Source organism: Schistocerca serialis, chromosome 5, assembly GCF_023864345.2.
Source record: "Schistocerca serialis cubense isolate TAMUIC-IGC-003099 chromosome 5, iqSchSeri2.2, whole genome shotgun sequence".
NCBI classification, from domain to species: Eukaryota; Metazoa; Arthropoda; class Insecta; order Orthoptera; family Acrididae; genus Schistocerca; species Schistocerca serialis.
The window spans coordinates 298,513,823-298,533,420 of NC_064642.1; the positions used below are offsets into that span (position 1 = coordinate 298,513,823).

At 43.8% G+C, this 19,598-nt stretch overlaps 1 protein-coding gene across 1 annotated transcript in view; it reads right to left on the reverse strand.

The window, feature by feature from the left end:
- Positions 1 to 19,598, reverse strand: part of LOC126481659 (UDP-glucosyltransferase 2-like) — a 148,980-nt gene that overhangs the window by 9,318 nt on the left and 120,064 nt on the right. The window lies entirely within an intron of this gene.

Consider the following 19,598-nt stretch of genomic DNA (forward strand, 5'->3'; position numbering starts at 1 on the left):
TCTAAGTGCTTGCGTATTTTTTTCGTTCATTAGCTTTGTGTGAACTGGCTTTTCAGTGAGAACTGTTTATACATAAGAGCTTGCGGATTTTCTGGCCTTAATGTAGAATCAGAATACTGTAGAACAAATTTTAATGCTGCTTTTCTATTTTCCTCGTTTATAGTTTGTGCGCTAGCCAGCTTCAGTAGCGATACAGTATTGTAATTTTATCTCTTACCTCGGTCTGTTTGCTTTTTTCCCTTCTTCAATTAGCCCTGACTGCTTTGTATTTTTCAAGTTTTGTACAGATCTTTTGCACAGTACGAAATGGAAAGGGAATGTGCTTGTTGTGTGCGGACACAAAGAAAATGGTCACTGTCCAGATACAGCTGGAAGCATTGACCTCGGTCGGCAGGCTCCAGGATACTGCTCAAAGCGGCAGCGACAATGGTGATCCAGCGGCGGAACTTTGACAGATTTGGTCCCGCTGGAATTCTTGGGAAACCCCATTGTAACTGTCTTCCGAAACGCAGTATTTGATCTGTCTTCACCTGAAAGTGACTAGCGGACATTGGTGGGTTCGCATGCGTCTGGGCAGAGGGCAAAACTGGAACTGGCTGCTCCGTTACGCCTTAGCAACAGGTACGAGATGCAACCCAGTGTAGGTAACACAGTTGAGCCAAGATGAGATGCCTCTTTTTTTGGGGACAGGGTGCATTTCCTCCCAAATCTGGATGATGATCATCATGTTCGGTTTGTGAGGCGCTCAACTGCCCGTTCATCAGCGCCCATACGAAGTCCCAATTTTTACACAGTCCTTTTTCTTTTCATAATCCAATCCAGTCACTCTCACAAATGATGAGAACAACACAAACACCCAGTCACCAGTCAGAAAATCCCCAACCCAGCTGGGAATCGAACCTGGGACCCCATGATCCAGAGGCGGCAATGCTAGCCCCTAGACCACGAGTTGTGGACCCCCAGTCTGGACAAATGCAGAGAGCGAGTATGCTAACCATTGGGAAATCCAACGTTGGACGAATAATGGAACCCGTAATGAAAAGTGCAGGCAGATCGGAAAAGAATGCTAGTGTGTACTCTGCATGTTTGTCGGGAGATGATGTACTAGAAGTGGAGGGGGCTCTGACAGCGTCTGTCTAAAGCACTGCTTGCAACCAGCTGCAAATATTGTCTCATGTTGTCATGAATGACGCCTGTCACTTTGGTGCTGAGGTCATCCTCTGTTCTGGTGAAGGTAACATGCATCACATGCGGGATGCAAGCTCAGCTCACTATCTTGTAGCGTTGTACCCAGAGTCGATCGCGGTCCTCTGGCTTTGAGAAGAGTGAACCACTGGAGCAGATAATTCTGTGACGATATCGAATGCGAATCTCTCGACCTCCGCTACTGAGTGAGAGTCTTAGTGTCTCACCTCAATGTCAGGAGTGCAATGCATGCAGGAAGCGGCTAGTAGGGTAGTGCGCGTGCGCGCACATGGTTTTATTTTATTTTTTTTTTAAGTTAGGGGAATCTCTTTTCCCTTCCCTTGGGACCCATATACACTAATGGCCATTAAAATTGCTACACCACGAAGATGACGTGATACAGACGGAAATTTAAACGACAGGAAGAAGATGCTGTGATATGCAAATGATTAGCTTTTCAGAGCATTCACAAAAGGTTGGCGCCGGTGGCGACACCCACAACGTGCTGACACGAGGAACGTTTCCAGCCGATTTCTTATACACAAACAACACATGACGGGCGTTGCCTGGTGAAATTATGTTGTGATGCCTCGTGTAAGGAGGAGAGATGCGTACCATCACGTTTCCGACTTTGATAAAGATCGAATTGTAGCCTATCGCGATTGCGGTTTATCGTATCGCGACATTGCTACTCGCGTTGGTCGAGATCCAATGACTGTTAGCCGAATATGGTATCGGTGGGTTCAGGACGGTAATACGGCCTCGCATCACTAGCAGTCGAGATGACAGGCATCTTATCCGCATGGCTGTAACGGATCGTGCAGCCACGTCTCGATCCCTGAGTCAACAGATGGGGACGTTTGCAAGACAACAACCATCTGCACGAACAGTTCGACGTCGTTTGCAGCAGCATGGACCATCAGCTCAGAGACCATAGCTGCGGTTACCCTTGGCGCTGCTTCACAGACAGGAGCGCCTGCGATGGTGTACTCAACGATGAACCTGGGTGCACGAATGGCAAAACCATTTTTTTTTCGGATGAATCCAGGTTCTGTTTACAGCATCAGATGGTCGCATCCGTGTTTGTGAGTGTTTGGCGACATCGCGGTGAACGCACATTGGAAGCGTGTATTCGTCATCGCCATACTTGCGTATCATCCGGCGTGATGGTATGGGGTGCCATTGGTTACACGTCTCGGTCACCTCTTGTTCGCATTGACGTTACATTTCAGATGTGTTACGACCCGTGGCTCTACCCTTCATTCGATCCCTGCGAAACCCTACATTTCAGCAGGATAATGCACAACCGCATGTTGCAGGTCCTGTACGGACCTTTCTGGATACAGATAATGTTCGACTGCTGTCCTGGCCAGCACATTCTCCAGATCTCTTACCAATTGAAAAGGTCTGGTCAATGGTGGCCGAGCAACTGGCTCGTCACAATACGCCAGTCACTACTCTTGATGAACAGTGGTATTGTGTTGAAGCTGCATGGGCAGCTGTACCTGTACACGCCATCCAAGCTCTGTTTGACTCAATGCCCAGCCGTATCAAGACCGTTACTACGGCCAGAGGAGGTTGTTCTGGGTACTGATTTCTCAGGATCTATCCACCCAAACTGCATGAAAATTTAATCATATGTCAGTTCTAGTATAATACATTTGTCCAATGAATACCCGTTTATCATCTGCATTTCTTCTTGGTGTAGAAATTTTAATGGCGAGTAGTGTATATTGCCCGCCGAAAACGGGAACACAGCTACATCAATTATTAAAAGTAATGATGTCCAGACAGTAATCAGGAACAGAAAACTGGAAGGGAACAGCAATGAAATCCTAAATATACATTCGAATTTTTATCGTGAGGATAGGATAGACACGAATGGTGATGGCGTCTTTATTGCAGTAAAAAATTCGATATAGTGTTATTACGAATTCCGAATGTGAAGTAATCTGATTGAAGCTAAGCCTCAAAGATGAGTCAAACCCGGTAATCAGGTGCCTTTATAAGCCGCGCGTGTGAGGAGCTGTAGTGACAGAGCACTTCAGAAAGAAGTTGTTCAATATCGCAAAGAAGTATCCTATCACACTTTTGTAATAGGGAGAAAATTCAGTTTTATCAATTGTAGAATGAGAGAGTCAGGCGATGGAACTGGTGCAAAAGACAGGGATTTATTTGTCAGTCTCAATGTCTTGTCTGAAAATAACTTCGAGCAGATGGAGAACTATTTAGGGGACTGATGACCACAGATATTAAGTCCCATAGTGCTCAGAGCTATTTGAACCATTTGAACTATTTAGTCAGGGAGACGTCTTACACCGCCTAGCAACAAACGTATCTGAACTTATCGAAACAGGTAATTTAGAGGAGCGTATCAGCGGTCATAGGGCTGTGGTAGTATCAATGACTCCGCGTGTAATAAGAAATGTTAAGAAGGTTGTGAAAATATGTTTGGTTAAGGTGAGTGACAGGACACAAGCTTCAGGGTATCTGAATAGTTAAAATCAATTATTCAGTTCTGAGACCGAAGATGTGCCTCACAAAAGGACAGAATTCGAAAGTAACATTCAATACGCTTCAGGCTATTAAGTTCCGATCTTAAGTCGGTCGAGAAACTAAGAGTACCTATCACCTGGGAAAGTGCAAGTCACTCCTATTTCCAAAAAGGGTCACAGGACATATGCACATAATTATAGCCGTGTATCATTGACGTGGAACTGTTGTAGAATAATTGTGGATTATGTTTTATGCTCACGTATACGACGTTTCTGGAGAACGAGAATATCCTAAAATCATGGATTCTACAAGAAGAGGTCTTGCTAAACTCAGCTCGGTTTGTTCCTGCGATCCGGAGTGCCATAGACATCGACGCTCGGTTTGATTCCGTGTTACATGACTTCAGGAAGGCATTTGACACCGTCTCGCACTGCTGTTTAGCGAAAACGATACGAGTTTGTCGAGTGTCGGACCAGATTCGTCACTGGATTCCAGATTCTCTTGCAGACAGAGCTCAAAACGTCGCCCTTAACGGCACTAAAGTGACAGATTTAATTTATATATAATGGATACCGTCGAAACCTACATGAGGTTTTTGTAGATGATACGGTTGTCTGTAAGAAGATAGCAACCCAAGATGGCTGTGGAGAACTGCAGGAAGACATCCAAAGGATTGATGAATGGGGCAGGAACTGGCAGTTGACCTTTAACAAATTTTTTAACATATTACGCATAGAGGAAGACCGCACTGCAGTTCCTTCTCTAAATCCTCGCACAAACGAAAAAATGGCTGACATCGAAAGAAGTGTCGAAGGAATAGAAGAGCAACTGGAATAACTCAACAGAGGAAAGTCCACTGGACCTGACGGGATACCAATTCGATTCTACACAGAGTACGCGAAAGAACTTGCCCCCCTTCTAACAGCCGTGTACTGGAAGCCTCTAGAGGAACGGTAGGTTCCAAATGATTGGAAAAGAGCACAGATAGTCCTAGCCTTCAAGAAGCGTCGTCGAGCAGACGCGCAAAACTATAGACCTATATCTCTGACGTCGATCTGTTGTAGAATTTTAGAACATGTTTTTTGCTCGCGTATCATGTCGTTTTTGGAAACCCAGAATCTACTCAGTAGGAATCAACATGGATTACGGAAACAGCGATCGTGTGAGACCCAACTCGCTTTATTTGTTCATGACACCCAGAAAATATTATATACAGGCTCCCACGTAGATGCTGTTTTCCTTGACTTCCGGAAGGCGTTCGATACAGTTCCGCACTGTCGCCTGATAAACAAAGTAAGAGCCTACGGAATGTCAGACCAGCTGTGTGGCTGGATTGAAGAGTTTTTAGCAAAGATAACACAGCATGTTGTTGTCAATGGAGAGACGTCTACAGACGTTAAAGTAACCTCTGGCGTGCCGCAGGGGAGTGTTATGGGACCATTGCCTTTCACAATATATATAAATGACCTAGTATATAGTGTCGGAAGTTCCATGCGGCTTTTCGCGGATGATGCTGTAGTATACAGAGAAGTTGCACCATTAGAAAATTGTAGCGAAATGCAGGAAGATCTGCAGCGGATAGGCACTTGGTGCAGGGAGTGGCAACTGACCCTTAACATACACAAATGTAATGTATTGCGAATACATAGAAAGAAGGATCCTTTATTGTATGATTATATGATAGCGGAACAAACACTGGTAGCAGTTACTTCTGTAAAATATCTGGGAGTATGCGTGCGGAACGATTTGAAGTGGTATGATCACGTAAAATTAATTGTTGGTAAGGCGGGTACCAGGTTGAGATTCATTGGGAAAGTCCTTAGAAAATGTAGTCCATCAACATAGGAGGTGGCTTACAAAACACTCGTTCGACCTATACTTGAGTATTGCTCATCAGTGTGGGATCCGTACCGGATCGGGTTGACGGAGGAGATAGAGAAGCTCCAAAGAAGAGCGGCGCGTTTCGTCACAGGGTTATTTGGTAACCGTGATAGCGTTACGGAGATGTTTAGCAAACTCAAGTGGCAGACTCTGCAAGAGAGGCGCTCTGCATTGCGGTATAGCTTGCTCGCCAGGTTTCGAGAGGGTGCGTTTCTGGATGAGGTATCGAATATATTGCTTCCCCCTACTTATACCTCCCGAGGAGATCACGAATATAAAATTAGAGAGATTCAAACGCGCACGGAGGCTTTCAGACAGTCTTTCTTCCCGCGAACCATACGCGACTGGAACAGAAAAGGGAGGTAGTGACAGTGGCACGTAAAGTGCCCTCCGCCACACACCGTTGGGTGGCTTGCGGAGTATAAATGTAGATGTAGACAAAGGAGAAGAAATCCAATACAGTATATTTACGCTGTTTGTGAGAAATAGCTGGAACCAGTAACTGTCGTAAAATACTAGGAATAACCACCCCGAGCAACCTGAAATGGAATTGTCACACGCAACAAACAGTGCAAGAAGGAGATGCCAGGTTGAGACTCGTACGAAGAACATTAAGGAACCTTAGATCATACGAGACAGAAATGGCGTATGAAATACTTTGTTAACCGATTCTTCAGTACTGCTCATCAGTTCCGGCGGCCTGCCAGACTACATTCATATAAGAGAGACAGGATCCAACGAGGAGCTGCGAGTTTCGTTACGGGATCGTTTAGTCGGCGCTCAACAAGAGGCACTGCACATCATGGTTAGGTTTAGTCCTGAAACTCCGTACGTGGGGGGAGGAGTTCGGCAACGTAACACATTACTTCCTACCACCTAAGTCTCGCAAAATTTCAAAAATCAGAGTTTTTTCTTTTGGGAGCGGGTCATCAGTCCTCTGACTGTTCCGAAACGGTCCGCAACGTATTCCTCTCCTGTGCCAACATTTTCACCTCCAAGTAGCACTTGCAACCTATGTCTCAATTATTTGTTGGCTGTACCCAAATCTCTGTCTTCCTGTACAGGTTTTACTTTCTACAATCACTCCAGTTCCATGGAAATTCTTTCTTGATAGCTTAACACAAGTCCCGTTAACATGACCCTTCTTTTCAGTGTTTCCTGTATGTTCTTTTATTCCCCGATTCTGCGAAGAACCACCTCATTCCTTATCAGTCCACTTGATTTTCAACTTTTTTCTGTAGCATAACGCCGTAACCGCTTCGATTCCCTTCTGTTCCGGTTTTCCCACAGTCCATGATTGATTACCAAGCAATTCTTTGTTTCCAGTGCGCATTCTCAGATATCTTCCTCAAATAAGGACTTAGTTTTATGCTAGCAGACTTCTCTTGGCTAGGAATGCCCCCTTCACCTATGTTAATCTACTTCTTATATCGTCCTTGCTTTTTCATGTTTTTTTGCTCCAAAGGTAGCAGAATTCCTTAACTTCGTCTGTTTCGTTCTTAGTTTTGATGTTGAGCTTCTCGCAACTCACATTCATGCTGCTTCTCACTACTTTAGTCTTTCTTCGGTTTATTAATCCATATTCGGTTTTCATCGAACTGATCATTCCGTCGAACTGATTTTCTAGTTCTCCTCCTCCGTTGAGGATAGCAATGTCAACAGCTAATCTTATCGTTGATGTCCTTTAACCCTGAATTTTAAGTCCATTCTTTAACTTTACCCGAGCACTTCGTTCTTGATCCTCCAGTCTTTTTGTTCTCTCTTTGTTGTATTAGATACTGTGTACTACCCATCTTTCGTTATACCTTACGTTTCTTTTTCGGAATTACAAAATCTTTCACCATTTTTCATTTTTACGTTAACGCTTTCTTCAGGTCGACAAATCCTGTCTGTGTGTCTTGATTTTTGTTTAGTCTCGCTTCCATTATCCATTCTCAGATTCTACACACAATGATGAACAGTCGTTTGGTTGCCCCTTCCCCATTGTATAAGGAATTTTGATGGAATGTTATCCATCACTTCTGCCTTATGTGACTAAGTCTCCCAAGGCTCTTAAATTCTAATATTGGATGCCGTATGCCTTCCGTATTAGCTCCAGTTTCTCCTTCCATCACGTCATCAGACAAGTAATTTCCTTGATAGAGAATATCACTATACTCTTTCCTCCTATCCGCTGTCTTCTCTGCGTATGACAGCGGAATATCCATTGCACTCTTCATGCCACCCTTGTTTTTAATTTCACCGAAAGTTTATTTTTTAATTTTCTATATTATTAGTTCCTCACATGATCACTTTTTCTGTCTCTTCACATTTCCCCTCAGCCAATTCGCCTTGGTTGCCCTGTACTTCTCATGTCATTTCGAAGTGATTTATATTGCTGGATTCTTGTGTTTTCCTGAACATTTTTTGTGTGCTTTCTTGTTTCGTCTTATCAGCTGAAGTATCTCTTCTGTTACCCATGGTTTCTTCGCAGTCATCTTCCTTGTTCCTCTGTTTCTCTTCCAACCATCTGTGATTGCCCTTCTTAGAAATGTCCCCTTCTTCAACTGAATTGTCTACTGTGGTATTCCTCATCGCATGATCTACATCCTTAGATAACTTGAAACGTATCTTGTCATTCCTCAGTACTTCAACACCCCACTTCCCTTCACACTGATGCATCCGGACAAGTCTCTAACATAATTCTACTATTCTTCACTACTAAATTGTGATCTGAGTCTGTATCTGCACCTGGGTATGCCTCGCAATCCAGTATTTCTGTCTGACCATTATGTAAACCAACTGAAAACTCCCCACGGCTGCTGGCTTTTTCCAAGTATACCTCTGCCTCTTGTGATTCTTGGACGAAGTATTCGCTGTTACTAGTTCAAATTTATTGCGTAGCTCTGTCTTCCACCTCTCTCATTCCTACTACGAAGCCTATACTCTTCTGTAACCCTTTCTTCTATTCCTTCCCCTACAATCGAGTTCCAATTAGGTTTTTTACTGTTTTCATCTACCTTTACGTACTTAATTACCCTTTCAGTATCCTCATACTACATCTTCTGCGTGCGGCTTCTATATGTATACCTGAACTATTATTGTTGTCAGCGTTACTTTTCACAGTAACTTACATACTGACCTGCCTTACTATTCAATAAAGAATCCTACTTCCGTGATGATATTTTCTGCTGCTGCTGCATTGCCCCATATTCGTCCGACCAGAAATCCGTATATTCTTTCGAGTTGCTTCGCTGACCTCCATTACAGCTGGATTGAGCCTCTGCGTTTCCCTTTTCAGGTTTAATAGCTTCCCTAGCACGTTCAAACCTCTGACAATATTTTCAGACTCTCATTGTTTTCCTGCCATTGGCTATTCCACCTTTCTCATGATTACCTGCTCTTTGGTCGTTTCTTTCTGGAACGGGGCTAACCCGTTATCTATTGCCACTGGTGAGACCATTATGACACTTTTTCATTTACAGGCCATGTTCTGTGGGTACACCTTGTGTGTCTAATGCAGTGGTTTCTATTGCCTTCAGCACTCTCATGCCATTGATCATTACTGATTCTCCCGCCCTGTTTGGTACAACATTCTTAAATGAGTGTTTTCTGTTCGACATGAACGATCTTCAGATCTGATTGTATCGTCCAACTTACCAGTGTTTACATGCTACATCACGTGGTATCTTTTTTAATCTACTCGAATAATAATTTGATATGTAAAGAACACGACGCAGTATCAATGCGCATTTCGAGTTCTGGAATTTTTTCGGCAAAGGAGATATACACACAAACACTAGGTCTTTCACATAAATATCTAAGAATAAATCCATGGTATGAAGTCCTGAGATCCATATGGTGAAGAATTTAACACAGCATGTATCTACAGCCATGGAGGATCCTCGTGTTCATTACCACAAGCTTCCGATACACTGCGTTTGCTCAACAGTTGAAATATTGAACTTTCACTTCTTATCAGTTTCTGTCGACGTAACGCTGTGTATCACAGTTATAGCCGTTCGTAATCGCTGTACTAATTCTGAATTTTCCGATAAAAGGCGAAACGTTTGGAAGCTAGATAAATATTATGTTGCTGCGAGACCAAGGAGCTTGAATTTGTAAAACGAATACTTTTGGAGTGTCAAGTAAAAACAGAATGAATACAGAAACAGACGCCTGTCTAGTAGCAACTAGCAGAACAGTTTACACTTTCGTCAATATTTTAAGGAAAATATCATTTAGAAGTAACTTCAAAATTCGTCTATCAGTCAGCTATCTTACCAGTAATGTTACACGGAAGTGAAACTAATATAGACAAAGAAAGGTGAGAAACTGTTCATTGGTCAAGGAAAATATTTAGCAAAAATTGTTGAACGTGTAATATATGGAAACAACAAAGTGAAAAGTAAGAAAAATGATTTGCGGGAACGGTACCCAGACTAACATCGCGGAAGTGCTATAGAGAAATTTTACCTTCTTTGATCGGAAAGGAAACATGTCTGGAAACATTACCTACAATAGCATCCCCTTTAACCACAATAGGAACGAGAGGAATCTGAAACCGTAACAGCAAGTGGAAAGATTGCATCTGGCACATCACGGATTGGCCGTCGACTCCGAATGGACAACCAACGCACTCCACAGGAAAAAATGGGTGATGGTCGAAGTGAGCAGGAGTATGGTCGATAATGTCCTCATTACATGTTAAGTGACATAGGAAACAAGCTGTGATTGAGGGAGCCTTAGTAGTCCGTTTAGCACTTTATAAACAAGGGCGTAGACACAAACAGGACGCTTTACATTAGTAAAGGGCGCCATACACGCAATAAGGAACCTGACTAAGTCATCATGGAATTAACGAAAGGTTGGCGTAAAGTAATTCCTTTAGGTAAAGTCCTATAGCTGAAAACGGTACTTAAGGTGCGTTCTATTACAGTCAGTCCCAACTTTCCAGTCAAAAAAGTAAAGAGTTGAAATGGAGAAGTTTCAGTGCCGAATCTCATATCTGTCAGGAGAATAAAGAACAGTATCTTATTTTGGTACAGAACTTATTTGTATCCAAAAATTTGAGAAAGTATTCTGATACTACAGAATTATGCTGAAAGCTCATCAAAGCAAAAAAAATTAGGCAAGAATTAATTTATTAATAATGTTTTATGTGCCATATCAGGAAACTAACTTGGGAACCAATAAGAAAGTTTTTGATTAAAGTGCCATGAATACAGAAGCGCTACGTTTTGTTTGTGATAGAGTACAGAAATACGGCAATAATATTTTAAAGAGTAAAACCAATCAACAACAACCATTTTTTAATTTTGTTACAGGAGGATAACACTAAATTCAGAGAAAAATCTCACAGCGTTGACTTCTGTTTCTTCCTGAACTTCAGTCTTGGGCTCATTTGTTGCTAAGTTTACAGAACACGTACTATTAAGGATGAAACAGTAAAATAAACAACAGGTCTTCCCGTTTTGCAACTGATAAATACGGTTGGTCTTTCGTATTAAGTGCAGTATGGTACGCATCTGCCATTCTCTTTCCTCTTGCGACTGACATTTTTCCATTATTCTATTACAGATTTTCGTGTAGTTATTTGAGAGATGGATGAATGTGAGACACTTTGATCATACTGCATCTGGAGATCTTACAAGCCTGCGTTGACAATGTTCCAGCAGCATCTTTAAAACCAAAGATGTCAGTTACGTGCATTGGCATTACATGGAATGGATTCAAAGCTTTAGCTGTCTCAACAGTTTTGTGGAAACCTTGTGGAATAAAGACCTTACTTACCTTTCTTCGCTTTTCTGTCGTTACAAAAATCCATCGCAGCTCAAAAACTGTACCCACTTATCAAAACTTTGTATTCTCTTCAAACCATCCCGGGATAAATACAGGAGACGTCGACGAGTGGCACTTTGAACTCCACTGGGGACCACTCCTCGGCACGAAGACCAAGTGCTATCTAGCACTGAATGTTTGAAACATTTTCTCCACGATTTGACACTAAGTAAGTCCAGGAACAAACAACAGAGTACCGAAAACGCAATAACACTGAAGACGCATTTCGTGAAAAAAAACTGGCACTTAGAACGTTTTTACGTTTCCACTCTTCAATTGATTACCAGAAAAAATTCCAGTCTTAAGGAGACTATGGTACTCTACTATTACGTGCCTTACCAATTTGTCGCACAAACCAAAAAAAAAGAGTTTACACAGTCCATTTGGAGCTAAACAATGAGTATGAATTGCCGTAAGTACACATCAGGAGTTTGAGTGAAGTGATTGGTGAACGATGTCTTGTTGAGGAATTTTACGTTTAAGTGTTATGTTGTTTAACATATTATTCTGCTGTACTTATAAATATTACAAACCTGCCATCGCTGTACCATTCTTGCATCCTGCCTACTCTACACTGCAGACGTGCCACTAGCGACAGAGACAGACACAGCCGCACTGCTGTCTTTCATTGCTACAAAATTTATTCGTTGTCGCCATCTATTCAATATGAAACTTGACGATAACGGTAACTGATGTCTCCTTGGAATCGTTGCAGACCAAAATATTTCTCACAACGATAACCACGATTCCTGTTTATAAGTTATTGTTTATAACGGAAAGTTCCCTGATATTTGACGAGAGGTATTACCTTGTGAGACCCCCTACAGCTGATGCTAGGCCGTTAATGGCCACTAAAAATGGAGATACACTCAAAACGGAGCCCTGCGGCACGCCATTCTTCTGAAAACAGAGGGAACTATGGGAGGCACCAACTTTGACACGGAAAGTACGGAGCAACAGGAAATTTTGGATAGAAATCGGGAGCGGGCCCCGGAGACTCCACTCATACAATGTGGCAAGGATACGATATCAGGTCGTGTCGTAAGCTTTTCGTAAATCAAAAAAGACGACAACCAGGTGTTGGCGTCTGGAAAACGCTGTTCGGATGGCACACTAGAGGGGGACAAGATTATCAGTGATAGAGTGACCCTGGCGGAAGCCGCCTTGACATGGAGCCTGTATGCCACGTGACTCCAGAACCCAACCCAACCGCACACACACAATACGTTGCAGCAGCTTACAGAGAACGTTGGTGCGGTTGATGGGCCGGTAGCTACCCACATCAGGCGGATTTTAGCACTGGAATGATGGTGCTCTCCCGCCATTGCGATGGAAAGACGCCATCTCACCAGATCCGGTTGAAGATGACGAGGAGATGTCGCTTGTAGTCAGACGAGAGATGTTTAATCAACTGATTGGATCCCATGTGGCCCGGGAGCTGTGTCGGGGCGATGTGCAAGGCCGCTGAGCAGCTCCCACTCTGTAAATGGGGCGTTATAGTGTTCACTGTGGCGTGTAGTGAACGAAAAGACTTTCCATCCGACGTTCGAGGGTGCGAAACGCTGGTGGGTTGTGCTCCGTCTCAGAAGCGCGAGCATAGTGCTCAGCAAAGTGCTTGGCAATCGCATTTGCGTCGTTAGATAACACGCCATTGATTTTATCGTCAGGGATACCTGTTGGGGTCTGTTACCAAAAAGACGTCTGATTTTCGTCCAGTCTTGGGAAGGTGACATATGGCACCCAATGGTCGACACATGCCTCTCCCACCATTCCTGTTACCGTCGTTTTATAAGCTGGCGGACGCGGGCACGGTGCCTCTTAAAGCCTATTAGGTGCTATAGGGAAGGGTGCCACTTATGTCATTGTAGAGCTCGCCGACGTTCTTCCATTGCCTCAGCGTCTTCCAGCGACCACCAAGGGACTGTCTTTCGATGGGGACACCTGAGAGAACGAGGGATCGAATTTTCGCCGCAGAAATTATCATAGTGACCTGCTCAATCACAACATCGATGGCACCACGTGGGGAAGATTCAACAGCGACAGCAGAGGTGAAAGCTTCCCAGTCTGTCTTCCTTAAAGCCCATCTGTGTAAGCATCCGTGGGCATGCCGTCGTGGGAGTGACAGGAAGATAGGGAAGTGGTCACTATCACACAGGTCGTCATGTGCTCTTCAGTTGATAGATAGGAAAAATCCTGGGCTGCAAATTGATAAATCAATTGCCGAGTAACTACCATGAGCCACACTGAAATGTGGCGGTCGAGATGGGACAGTAATTTCCCACAGGGGGTTATGGGCGTTAAAATCTCCCAAAAGTAGGAAAGGTTTATGTAGTTGATCAGTCAGTGCAGCCAATACATTCAAGGGTACCGCACCATCTGGAGGGTGATATACATTGTAGGCGGTTCTTTCCTGTGTCATCTGTATCCTGACAGCCACAGCTTCAAGAGAAGTCTGAAGGGGCACACGTTGACTACGTACCGAATCCAGGGCATAAACGCAAACTCCATCTGACACTATTATATTCACTACAGTTCTTGTAATATCCCTGCAGCCACAAAGGGCAGGGGTCCACATTGTTGGGAACCAGGTTTCCTGGACGGCAATGCAGAAAGCAGGTATAAAGCTTAACAGTTGCTGTAGCTCATTCAGGCGGTGGAAAAAACCGTCGAAATTCCACTTGAGGATGACGTGATCGTGAGACTGGGAAGGTATGAAACACTCCATGAGGCAGTCTACACCTCAGGGTCACCTGCTGCCACCGACTTATTTCCTGGACAGGCTATATCCATTGTGTCTGAGGGTCTGGTGCGATCTAGGTTCTCAGTGGGCACCAGAATCTTCACCTTATCCTCTGACACAGAGCTTGTAGTTAGTGGTGGTGTGGGTGCCACCACAATTCCCTTGGTCTTGGGGAGGGTCTTCTTTCTGGATTTCTCTCGCTGATCTTTGGGTTTCTCTAGCTGGGAGGGCTACTCCGATTCATTCACTGGGATTGAGGATGATTACGAAGCCCTGTTTTTGGCACTTCCCACTAGTAGAAACATGGGAAGGGAGTGACACAAGGGACCCCTTCCTAGCGAGAAGTTCTGAAGACGACTTACACTTCTCCAGCTGAGAAGTGGGGACTGGTGCCCCTGATGGCTGATGGTTGGGGGGGACAGTGCTCCTGAGGTAGGTGATGCGGGAGCAAAAGGGAGGGAAGTGCCCCACCATCAAGTGGGTAGGTGTAGTCTTCCAGCTCTGAGAGCCAACTGCAACTTGCAGAACTGATGAGCTACAACTGTTTTCGTAGCGGCAGCATAAGAGGTGGTCATAGCCACAGGATGTAGGCCCTCAGACTTCCTCTTTGCCTCATTGTAGGTCAGTCGGTCCAGGGTCTTGTATTCCACGATTTTCCTTTCTCTCTGTAAAAATCCTGCAGTCTGGTGAGCAAGGGGAATGATGCTCTCTGCAGTTGACACAGATGGCAAGCGGGGTACAGGGAGTATTGGGATGGGATGGATATCCACAATCTCTACATGAGATGCTGCAAGGACAGTGGGAAGACATGTGGCCAAACTTTCAACACTTAAAGCACCGAATTGGGAGATGGATATAAGTCTTGACATCATAGCAGTAGACCATCACTTTGACCTTCTCGGGTAATGTGTCACCCTCGAAGGCCACGATGAAGGCACTAGTGGCAACCTGATTATCCCTCGGTGGCCGACGGACGCGCAGGGCGAAATGAACTCCTTGACGATCTCAGCTGGCGCACAGCCCGTCGTCAGATTGCCGAACAAAGTCCATGTGGAATATAATACCCTGGAGCATACTTAAGCTCTTATGAAGCGTGATGGTAACGAAAACATTCCCCAGCTTGTCACAAGCGAGTAATAACCTTGACGGTGCCAGAGGATGCAGTTTTTATCAAGACTGACACTGACCCTGACCAGATTTTGGACAAGCCCTCCACCTCCCCAAACTCGTCCTCTAAATGCTTTACAAAAAACTGAGGCTTCATCGAGACAAAGGATGTCCGATCAGTTCTCGTACATACGAGGTACCGGGGCGAATAAGGTTTGCTGCCATCTTTAGCCTGGCGTAGCTCCCATGGTGTGACCAGGGAGGGGAACGATTTAAGATCATCCTTCCTTGCATTGTACTGAGACTTGGAACGCTTAGAGACTGCTGGCGTTTCATCACCTGCAAGTGATATGGTACACTTCATCACGCGTCATCTGCCGTGATGCCACCCACTCCGACCAGGGGCCTTCCCTGCGGGCGCGACCCAGCCACAGCAAAGGCCACCTGGCAGGATGGCCATTGCCGGATGTGCAAATACCTCAGGGTGATGGGCTTCTACTCCTTGGTGTACGTTGGGAGTTAACGGCGCAGGCATCAGCAGAGCAATCACTGTGTGGTCAGGGGGCTACAACCAACACGGTACTTGGTGGCCGCACCACAATGGACTGGCTACTGTGCTGGGTATCAGGTGCAAAAGGGCAAAGAGTCCAATATCGTCGACAGCGCAGAAAGCGATATTGCACAGAGGAACTGCTAGAGAATGAGCGGAAGTGCAGATCCACGTCGACGAAGGATGCGAGAGGTCTCAGCGCGTGATGGACACGATGCACCATGTAAGGCACACTTCCCCAATTGGCTCGCTCTTTGGAAAAATGGAGGTCAAACACGACAGGAGACTATCACATAAAGGGCGATACGTGAGAAACTCCTTTTAGTCGCCTCTTATAACAGGCAGGAATACCTCGGGCCTATTCTAACCATTGGGTCCGCAGGGGTTGGGGGGAGGGGGGGGGAGAGGGGGGGAGGGGGAGAGAGAGAGAGAGAGAGAGAGAGAGAGAGAGAGAGAGAGAGAGAGAGAGAGAGAGAGATATCCTGGTGGTAGTGCATTGCTAAGTGAGTAGACGAGAAGATGGAAGCCTTCACGAAGCGTATCGCTGGAAAATCTGAAGCATAGACTTGAAAAATAATTGCACGTTACGCAACAAAAAAAGTGTAAACAACGTCAAGGAGCCGGCAGTCTGCTCAAGGTCTACCTGAAGAGAGAGAGAGAGAAACAAGTGTCGTTAACGTTCATAAAATATGTGTTGACAAGATAAAATTTGATTTTCACTTTAGCAGGTAGTGGGTTGAGTCTCTCTTACTGTTTCGAGTACTCGTACTTAGCGTTACACAGGAAGCCGGTGATTTTGGAATAGTAAGGACAGTATCTCTTTAGGCCTAATTATTTACCATGTATTTGCGTATTTTCACATTTGTATATATCAGTTCATAAGCAGCACCTATCTGGTATTTGGTGTCTAGAGCTAGGGAAAGGCGAATGCGAAACATAGGAAGGGAGGCGGAAGGGCGGGGGGGCATCTACAGCACTCCAAACTACCAGTATCATCTTTTAAGGGACTGAACTTATTAGTAACTAATGGAGAAGTGAAGAATATATAGCTGCATCTGCATATGAATAGCACTTTCTCACGGTGTCTCCACTTACAAGGGGACCATAGGGCAATTCTTTTTTAATTTTTTATATTTATGGAACGTGAAGTTAGGAACTCATATATACCCCCAAAGCAGTTCGATTCCACTCTTAAAAACACTCGAAAAAATCGACTTTGAAAATTCACCGACAAGCAGCGTGGCGATGTGGTAGCTTTCCAGACGCGTGGGGGCTCTGTGTTCGAATTGTGGTGAAATCAAATTTTTAAACAAAGATGCATTTTCTATGAGCATTTACGTGAAGAATAAAAACGAGTGCTAAACGATAGACATAAATTTTATTTGTATTTTTTTTAATTTTACGATCTTGATTAACATTCTTCATAAAGAAATCAATAATTAAGAACTTTTGTTTGCAATGAAAACTGGATATTTGTGTGCAGTACGTAATGAGAAATAAGAATATGTGTATTTTTGAAGTGTGTGTTAATTAGCATTTGATGAACTTTATATTTAAATGACTTAGGTATTCGAACGGAAAAAACGAAAACAATGACTGAAACGAGACATGTTTCCTGCGCTTTATTGATTCTACCATTCACGGACATGTTCGTAGAACATGCGCCTTTATTTAAAATATGATTCCACCTGAAATCAAACCCAGGCCGCCTACACAGCCAGCGAGCACTCAGCAATGAACAACACTGCTCGTCGAAAACAATGTACCGTATTTTAGCTTATTAAACATAGATGGGAAACTTCGAAGTCGATTTTCTAGAGAATTTTTGAGAGCTGCATCGAAATGTTTTTAGGATAGGTATATCTGAATTCTGCATGTCATGTACCATAAACATAAAAAATTACAAAAAATAAGAGCGCTGCATGGTCCCCTTTTTAATCTATCAGACATTGGATATTTGGGTAATTTCAGCGACGTGCTTTAAAAATATGCGTCTCACCCCTGTTAACTGCGACCTGTTAATAGCATGCTTTCTGATGTACAGCCAAGATGTTTATTGAAAGAAAAAACTGAACCAATGGCTCGACTATACACTTGAAAGCACACCATTAGTCAATCACGCCGAGAAAGCATCAGAGCTCACTATCACTAACTGGCAACTGCTGTTCTGAAAAAATGAAATATTATTTATATTCATTCACTACCATTTTCGAAACAAAACCTTAAGCAAAAAGTAAAGAACCCAGAACTTAGTATTGACTAAGTACAAACAGAATAACTTCTAGTCGTGGTGCAAAGTAGCGGAAGCCAAAGAAGTCTAAGAAGTAATCCTTTCGCATTTTTATAGTTAATTTGCTTCAGCCAACGTGGTACTTTTCCCCAAGCCGTAGCAGCTAAGATAGGTGCATACGTCCAGATGGGTTATCTATCGCAGCGTTTCGATATCGCTGGAAGAAAATTTCAGCATACTTTAGCGTACAACCTTGCAACAGGTAGTGCAGATTCAGTAAGCCAAAGAAATGCACTGAGTTTCTGAACAAGAAATAAAAGATGAGATGACGGAGTTGACCAAACAGATTAATTAGAGGTGGGAACCAAAAGGTAGAGATGTTGCTAATGGACCAAGCGCTCGCGAATGATAAGAGGAAATAACAAACACAGATATTGCTTTGTATTTCTTAACACACACAGAACACTACCGTTTGACAAAAGAAACGACAATTACGTACACATGTCATGTGGCTAGTTTATGGTTCCATTCATAGGAATGTGTGTCAGGATTGATTGTTGAAGGAAATGAGAAATGGCTAGGCTTTTATGTATCACTGCCAGGAAACACTTGCCAGAATTCTCAAATCTTTCAGCATATAAATGATAGTGTGTGGTGCGAATAGGCACACCAACAGATTATGTTCTCAGAATGAAAAGGTAGGAGACGAGGTACTAGCGGAATTACAGCTGTGAGGACGGGTCGTGAGTCGTAGATAGCTCAGATGGTAGAGCACTTGCCCGCGAATGCAAAGATCTCTAGTTCGAGTCTCGGTCCAGCACACAGTTTTAATCTGTCAGCATAGCTTTGATCAAAAATATTTCTGACACACTGCAGCTTGGATAGCTCTCAATAGGCAACTATGAGGGCGTATTTTCCAAGCGATGTGTGTATTTACATCGAATTTCTGACTGATACACTGGACTACACTATTATTATTTTAAATCCAAACAGAATTGTAAATAATGGACACGTTTTTCCACACCAAATAGTGGTAAGTATGCCTTGCTATATTTTTAAAGTTTAATCTTTACAATTTGGTGTGTGAAATTGAAGACATTAGGAGGAATGTATCTAAAATATTCATAAAGATCCAGATACAGAGTACAAAATGGCATTGAAATCCAGAGCTTTAGTCTTGCATTACCTGCCTGAATGGAATGGCTCTGAGCACTATGCGACTTAACATCTGAGGTCATCAGTCCCCTAGAACTTAGAACTACTTAAACCTAACTAACCTAAGGACATCACACACATCCATGCCCGAGGCAGGATTCGAACCTGCGACCGTAGCGGCCGCTCGGTTCCAGACGGCAGCGCCTAGAACCGCACGGCCACCAGCGGCCGGCTACCTGCCTGAGCACGCTTATATAAACAATTTATATTTTACTGGTATTACCCATTTGAACCATAAAATCGGTCTGGGCTGAGACCTAAAATTACTGTGACTCAGACATCAGAGAGACAGTGGGAAACAGAACGTGCGTCACCAACATTGAAGGAGATGTGACACACTAATGTGTGGGGGTGGGGCCGTGATATTGACAGAC